The following is an 8464-nucleotide window of genomic DNA, read 5'->3' on the forward strand; positions in this document are numbered from 1 at the left end:
TTATGCGGTTACAGAATTTGAAAAATTTGGATGAAAGCTAAGTATTGAATCCCTTATGCTTTTTAATACAGTTGTGATCAAAATTAGCCCATTTTTCAAATGCAAATGAATGTAAAATATCTGCAAATCTTAAGAGAAGATACACAAGTTGATCAAATTAAAGATAAACAACAGAAGTAATTCAGAATCTAAGTGTTTACTGACAACATCATTTTTTGTGTGTTGCAACCCAACAAAAAAGCAACAAGATAAACAACAAGATAATGGCGGTGCCATTGACTTCAACACAACCCCACACCCCCTCCCGCCCCTGAACGTAGGGAGTCGGCTGGCTTACATTCCAGTGCGTCCTACAGGCCCAGGTGTCCTGTCCTTCCCGCGGTGCTCGTGTGGCCGACGTTGTACATGGGGAGACGTGTCTTGGCCCTTTCCATCTGCAGCATCTGCCACATTCAGCCGGCAGCCGCACGAGCACCGGGGGAGCATAGCCGTAGCCAGCTCTTTTTGCGCCCGAGGGAAGAAACAGGCGTCCTGCCTCCAGGATTTTATTTTTTGCTATTTTTTATTTTAATTTTATTATTTATTACATTTTTATTTTTTTTACTCTTGGGGAGGGGGGGAAATATTAGGGGTCTTTTATTAGGGGTGGCTTCGGGGAAATATTAGGGGTCTAAACAAAGTCCTCAATCTCTTTTTCGGCAGCCGCTGTTCTAAATGAATGGAAAGCACAGATGCTTCCCATTCATTCAGAAAATATTTTACTATCAAGCAGTTTTTGAATGGGGAGGAGCCTCTGTAGTGAGTGCTTCTCCCCATTGAGAAACTCATGAATGAGCAGGAAGTGATGTAAATCACATCCTGTTCATTTATAACTGGGGACACATAGTACTGTGTGTCCCCAGTTATTTACAAACACTGGAGTGATCAGCTGATCGCTCCAGTGTTTGTCCTGCACAGAGGATCGGAACATATGTACCGATCCTCTGCCGCTCGGCCAGGCACAGGGGGGCTCAGCTTCTCCTCTGAATCCGCGCTGCTCTCCCGGGCAGAGGCAGCGGCGGATCCGAGGAGAAGCATCGGCCACGCACAGGAGGGCTCAGCTTCTTCTCTGCATCCGCGCTACTCTCCCGGACAGAGGCAGCGGCGGATCCGAGGAGAAGTGAAAGAAGCACTGCAGCTGGGGGGGCGGAGCCGCTGTCACAGAACAAAGGCCGAGCGGTGAGGGGAGAGAGAGGCCGAGTGTCTCTCTCCTCACCGCTCGGCCTTAGTTCTGTGACAGCGGCTCCCTCCTCCGATCGCGGGCTCCAGCGCTTCTTTCACTTCTCGGATCCCCGCTGCATACAGATGGGGAAGAGCAGCGTGGATCCAGAGAAGCACCACGGGCGGGAGGAGAGGCCATCGCGATCTACCACTGATTGCTACGCGATCGACTGGTAGATCGCGATCGACCTTATGGGCACCCCTGTATTATAGTATAGAAAACTGCGCAACTGAAAACAGAGTTGGTCAAAGAACTTTCTAGCATGTTAAAATGTCTAGTGACTGATAATCTGCTGCCTCTTTTGTACTTTTTGTTGCCAATTAAAAAGATAGTGGAAAGTTCACTGCATTAAAGCGTTCTCATGTAAAGCCCTGTTCACATGGTTGCGGATCAGCACGGTTTCCTTGCGAATTTTAAAAGGGTGGTTTTATTTGCGTTTCAGCGCGGAAACGCAATTAAAAACGCCCAAAACCGCACTAATCAGAGCGGTTCCATTGAAATCTATATGGAAACCGCGCTGATCAGCGCGTGAAAAAAAGGGTCAGGGAGCATTTCGGGTAGCAGGCGATTCAGATCGCGCTGAACCAAGAATGAAAGGTTTAGAAGCCCCTGTCAGGTTTTTACTGCTGTGTTAACCCCCTCTCCATTTGTTTTGGTGACCATTACCACTGCGATTAAACGCGAGGAAAAATCAAACATTTTAGATATACATTAGTGTGTCACAATAAGTCAAGGAGCATGCCAGTCCAACACAGACCGTGTATTCTCTTAGAGTGGGTGAGTCTACCAATTTATGCTGAATATAAAACACTGTGAAAATACACAGAGAATCATATATAGCACACATTGCTGGATCACCCTAAATTCAAGCTGTGGGTGGCCCTGTCAGCACCACTCCGCTTTAAAAATCAAACAGTGAAAACCATAAAAAGTAACCCGTTTCTAGTTTGCAAATATATACACCATGCACTTGCAAAGCATCAGTGCAGATTTAATAGATACTTACTACCGTGTTTCCCCGAAAATAAGACACGGTCTTATATTTTTTTGGGCTCAAAAAAACACACTAGGTCTTATTTTCGGGGTAGGTCTTTTTTTTTTTTTTTTATGTACAACATTCCACACTTATTAATGTACACAAATATGGTGATCAGGACAATCAGGGGTGTCGTACCTTTCCGAGAGCAATTTGCTAACCAATCGCTGGCCAGAATGAGCGAAGCGCACTTTCACTATCGATTCCTCACAGGTGGAGTGCATTTGGTATCACTCTGCCTGTGACAGGAGCCGGAGCTATAGAGGAAGCATCGGTTTATGCGGCTCTGCTCCCTCCAGTGCCCCCTCGCTTCCTCTAGCGCTGGCTTCGTTGGCACCACTGATTCTCGACCGCGGCTCTTCAAGTTCCCCCTTTTGCCACCACCGGCCCTGGAAATGGTCACAACTAGGTCTTATTTTCAGGGTAGGTCTTATATTTTAGCAATTCCTAAAAATAGTACTAGGTTTTATTTTCGGGGTAGGTCTTATTTTGGGGGAAACAGGGTATTACTGATGGACACCAAGTGGAGAGCTGCAAGTTTGTCTCCTGGTTTTCCCCCCTTTTTTGTTTGACAATGGTCTCCCCAGGCGGGAAGTGAGGAACATTTTGCAACAGGGACACAGGCACAAAACTGAGGTTCTATCCTTTCCCTACTCTACTAAGGCCAGGTTCACACCTGGGCAATCCATGGCTACGCGGTCGTACACCACCCACGATCGCGCTGGAAGTGCCATTCTTTTTGCATGGCACCCCAGTCGCACCTGGCAGGTCACACTGTTTCCCACTGCGATTCCACCCATGCAATTGCAGACAGTGCAAAATAAAATGGGGCCGTGCAGCAACCACTGTGTGCAACCGCACATTTGCGCGTCCTGGGATCGCTCAAATCTGCATCAGCCCTAAAGAAAATCATTTGTATTTTGGTCTGCGTTGCTGTTAGAGAATTACCCTCACTTCCTGTTTGGTACATTGTTTCATAAGAAAGTGCTGGATAGCAGTTAAAACCTGACAGGGGTTCTAATAATTCCCCACTTTATCCAGAACTAAACAAAAGAAAGAAAAAAAGTGTTGGCTGGACATATACTTTAGGGCAGGGGTGCCCACAATTTTTTGTATTGAGATCTACTTTTCAAATGAGCAGCCCAATTAGATCTACCAACGATCTACCTCCCTCCTGCGTTCTGAAGTCAATGGCACGCCAGCCATGTCCCCACGCATGCAGTGCGTTCGCCTGCACCAAAACGCAGCACAAAACCACAATTCCTGCGTTCTGGTCCAGTGTGATTGGAAAAAATACTGCATGCGCTATTTTTTCTGATTGTACTGACTGGAATGCAGGCATTGTGGTTTCTGCATTTTGGTGATTTGAATTCACTGCCACGGCCCCTCCCAGCCCAGAATGCAAGGGGGACAAGGGGGAATGGAAACACACAAGGGCGCAAGACTTGACGGTGGTTATAGCATAAATCTGGACCAATGTGCAAAAAAAAACGTTAATGAAAGTGCACTTACGTTTGAATGAAGGGACCAGAAGAGGGGCAGCCTAGCTTTGCGATCGACCTTATGGGCACCCCTGCTTTAGGGCCTTGTAATGAGATATAAATAATATACACTGCGTGTTTAGGACCTACTTCTGATCAAGTGGTAAACCTTTCCATTTTTAACACTTATAAAGAAAACATCTCACTAACAAATGAAACAACATGAAATGAAACTGTCAGCTTTGGGTTTACAACTATGCGTCAATATTGATGCACTTCGGCATATTGATTCACAAAAAGCATGATTGGATCATTCATATAGATATTACTCAGAAGTAAACATGAACTTCGAGCGCTTCCTCAGGAGCTGGAGGAGATCTAAATGACCCTAAAATAATTGAATATACTCAAAACAAGCCATAAGATATCCACCCAAAAATAATTTTATATATAGACTAGCATTAATAAATCAATGATGATGTTGCCTACCAGAAATCGATGAGCATGCACCAACGGAACCAGCCAGGATGGAGAGGCCCAGACAGTGTCAGCTGAGGACTGAACCCCATTTAAAAGCCCCATTTACCTACATTTTTTCCTTCTTGAAGCTAGAGGGACAGAGGCTGAAGACTGTGCTGTCCCTTTTGAGCTTGTACTGGACAAGAAGTTCAGGGAGGTGGAGCTGAGAGAGTTGGAGTCAGGTGTTTGAATACTACTTTAGGCTTGCTAGTATAGCAGGTTAGAATGCCCACTGACCAATTTAAGGCCAAGGGACCCAGATTTACTCTACCTGGACCTCAGATAGAGAATGCTTGCTGCATTTTGATCGGACCGCAGGCATAATGTACCTTGTAAAACCCGTACGGCTGATCGCATTGTGGCCGCAGGGCGTGGCTACGGTGCCATTCACTTCAATGGCCCGCCATGCCCCCTCTTGCCCCACAAAAAGCCTGTGCAGAATAACTAAGGCTGGCTTCACACCTATACACCTATCATTGTAGTGTGTTGCAATGTGTCAACATGACTTGCCATACAAGTGGTAAACCTTTCCATTTTTAACACTTATAAAGAAAACATCTCACTAACAAATGAAACAACATGAAATGAAACTGTCAGCTTTGGGTTTACAACTATGCGTCAATATTGATGTAATTTCTTGGTTCGGTCACCTGGTGCCTCAAAAGCCCCGTTTACCTACAATTTTTCTATTGCCTGATTACTAGGGGTGTGGCACCAATTACTCAGGATTTGTTCACGACAACTTGTTTCTAGCTTCGAGGAGGGAGGAGAGGAGAGCAGAGGAGGGGAGGGGAGAGGAGTGGATTGCCTTGCTGTGCCTGTGTGTTTGTGGAGACACACACAGCTTGCTAGCACACACAAGGGTGGCTTCAGAGGACCCTGTGAGGGAAAAGAGCCACCCTAAAACAGGATATCAGGGCCAGAGCTCAGGGGACCAGCTGATTCTGAAGAAAACTCAAACTTTTAAAGATCAAGGATCAATATATATTGTAAGTGATTTAATCAGTATTTCAAATAACTTAAAAACTACCTAGGTACACAATACACATACAGACCGGCTAAGAGCTCATATATTTTCTGGGGGTTACCTATAAGCATAAGATTTTTAAAATATGACATCACTATGCACAATTTTAATAGACCCAATAATAAACATGTACAGGAAGGATTATTAATTTCAAGTCTTAATATGCCCACAGTTGCTGTGAGAACCTTTGGGTTTTGGTGTCTGGGGATGCTGTTTACTCTCCAATTATACATCTAGATTTCATATGCTATAATTACTTTGAAGTCACAGGACTAGATTTCGAGCTAAATAAAGTAGCTCTTTCTATAAGCCAGGGGTGGACAAATTAATATGCAATTCAGGAGCCAATCTGCCCATTCCAGGAGCCAGCAGGATTTTTTTTTTAGGAGCTGGTGCTATTGACTACAGCTAGAGACAACCTCATAAGCTGGCTCCTGGGATATGTCAAGCCCTGCTATGAACTATATAAAAGGTCACTTCTAATCTCTATCAAGTCACCCAATGTTGGGCAATTTACATATGTGTAGCACCTAACTGTCCCTTATTTGAAGGGACTGTCCCTTTTTTGTGCAAACAAATCCCTCTGTCCCATTTTTCTGCTCAGTTATCCCTCTTTTTGGTCTGATGTATAAATCTCTATGAACAAAGAACTAATTTAATTACAAAATGTGTTATTCTAGATTAAAGTTTAAATCCAATCTCTAAATTATTGCATTTGTAATTTTGAAAATCCAGTATAAAGGGAAAGTAATTGTGAAAAATCTCTCTGCAGGTTTAACCAATCATTTTTTGCATTATAAAGCTGGACCTAACACTATGTATGTATTTCGGACGGTTCTTTAGGAACCGGCCAAAATTTGTGCAGAGGGTGCCCCTGTTGGGATGTGGACATCCCTCAATCAGAAGAATGAAAGAGCCAGATGGAAAATCTTCGGTCAAATGGTGCTTACAGCCAACTGGCTGCCAGCATCGTTTGGGTACTCTGACAGTGGTTGGTGGTCGCTGTGAGAATACAATGGAAAGAGCAGGGGATTCCTCCATCTATGCTGCTTAGCATTGATGAAGGAATCTGTGATACCTTCTTTGTTAGGCCGGAAGGCGGACCAAAAAAAAAAGTAGCACATTGTGTGACCAGCTTTATTCTTCATGGTCCACGTATTTGAGATTGTGGCGGGAATGTGTCCCTTGCCTACATATTTTGTGTATCTTTCCCATCTCAGAAAGTTGAAAGGTTTTTCATGTCAGAGGCTACAAAAAACATCTACTGTTTTCAATCAGACATGAAGTAAGATAGCGGTATCAGAAAGGCACAAGCATGAAGCAGAGCCTGTATGCAGAAAATAAAAGCTGCCTATACAGTTTGCATATATAGTTAAAAAATAACTTTTGGTAAGGAAAAACAAACTTACCCTTGTAGTGGGGCTACCCCTGCACTGCAAGGGTTAAGTGCTCATTTTTTCCTAGGGGATGCATATAAAAAGGTGCCCATACACCTTACAATTATCTGCAGATTTTCTGTGGTCAGATGGAAAAAGCAGATTGGCCCAGGTGGAGATTACTCCATCCACACAGTTTAATGTAGATGGAGGAATCTGTTGCACCTTTTCCCTCTGACCACAGAAAATCTGCAGATAATTGTAAGGTGTATGGCCAGCTTAAGGGCCTGTTCACATGATATCAGGTCCTGATCAGGTGCGGATCTGCAGACTGATGCAGTGCGTTTTTGCCGCGTTTTTGATGCCTTCAAGTAAAAAAAAAAAACATTTTTTTTTTTGCTGGAGTGTGGCTGTTAGTATGTTAGCTGCAGCGCAGTGAGTTTTTATGCGTTTTTGACGCGTTTGCGTTTCCGGGCCATTTCCGGACCTGACAAAATGTGACATGCAGTATTTTTTCTGTCGTAAGCTGAACGGACTGCGCACGTGAGAACTGGAGCCCATAAAACACATAGGGATACATTGGGGTGCATTTTGAGTGCAGCAGCGTACGGAGCCGGTCAGCACACAAAACGGACGTCGTGTGAACAGGCCCTAAATCTGTATTGCTCACCTGATTCTCGGTGCCATGGCTGTCACCGCTCCTCTTTCTCCTCTACCACTTCGGCTACAGAATGTCTTTTAAGCCAATGGACCTGTATAACGTGATGACTTCAGAGGTCCTTAGACCTCCAGAGCCCAGGGGAGAAGAGACTGACAACCGGCCTAGCAGCCTGGGGGAAGCTGGTGAGAACGAGGATCAGGTGAATACTACAGCTTTATTTCAGCCTCCTAGACAAAACAAGCGCTTAACCCTTGCAGTGGGGGATTTGTTTTCCCGGATTTCTTCTTTATGAACTTTACCTAGAAACAAAGGTTTATGTCTAAGTACGTCTTTTGTTTTAGTAACTACTTTATTTAGGCCGAGCTGATCTGTTTCAAATGTATAGCTAAAAAACATTAAAAAAAAAAGGATCACAGCTGACCTTAAAATAACGGCCCAAAAATATTGCAACAACGTAACTGTCTTTGCATAATGAAATGTGTAACTAAGTGAAATGTGTAAACATTCCAGAACCCAGGAAGTGAAAAGAACCCAGGCCTGCCTGCTGTAGTGTGCATTGTGATAAACCTTGGCATTGCTAAGACAGGGAATCTTTATTTTTCTCAGTATGCTGGCTTGGGATGTAAAAAGCCAATGCCCCCTATCACAAAGTGCTGAATGCACACATATGACTCTGTGGCTGGAGTCTTATGAAACTTTAGAGACAGAGGAAAGAGGAAGGGAATCTTTCTAGGCATCTGAGGTTACCAAAACATAGCAGCTTCACAGTGTACTCCTCACAAGGAGAATAAAGTTAATTTTAGGATAGCAGAATGTTCATTAATAATTGAAGTTACTTGTCATATAAACTGCATGTCCTGGGCGTCGGGAGATTCAGGTTGAAGTGATGCCGCCCAATCACTTCTACACCCCTTTACAAAAAGTGAAATGTACCTTTAAGCACAACAATTGATTCGGCTCTCTCGTTAAACGTAACAATTACACATTAATCATCTCTTGTCATATCTCAACTTAAAAACATTTTCTCAGTGCTTCACACAACTAAATGCTGGTGCATCCAAAGCTATTGCCTTATGTCTACAGAGGATCGTGCACAGTGTTTT

The 8464-nt window shown here is 44.0% G+C and overlaps 1 protein-coding gene across 1 annotated transcript in view; it reads right to left on the bottom strand.

Annotated features, from left to right (window-relative positions):
• Positions 1-8464, bottom strand: part of SCARB2 (scavenger receptor class B member 2) — a 41250-nt gene that overhangs the window by 26003 nt on the left and 6783 nt on the right. The gene's annotated exons all lie outside the window — the stretch shown is intronic.

This window comes from Nanorana parkeri, unplaced genomic scaffold, assembly GCF_000935625.1.
Source record: "Nanorana parkeri isolate BGI_ZX_2015 unplaced genomic scaffold, ASM93562v1 scaffold115, whole genome shotgun sequence".
In the NCBI taxonomy this organism is placed as follows: domain Eukaryota; kingdom Metazoa; phylum Chordata; class Amphibia; order Anura; family Dicroglossidae; genus Nanorana; species Nanorana parkeri.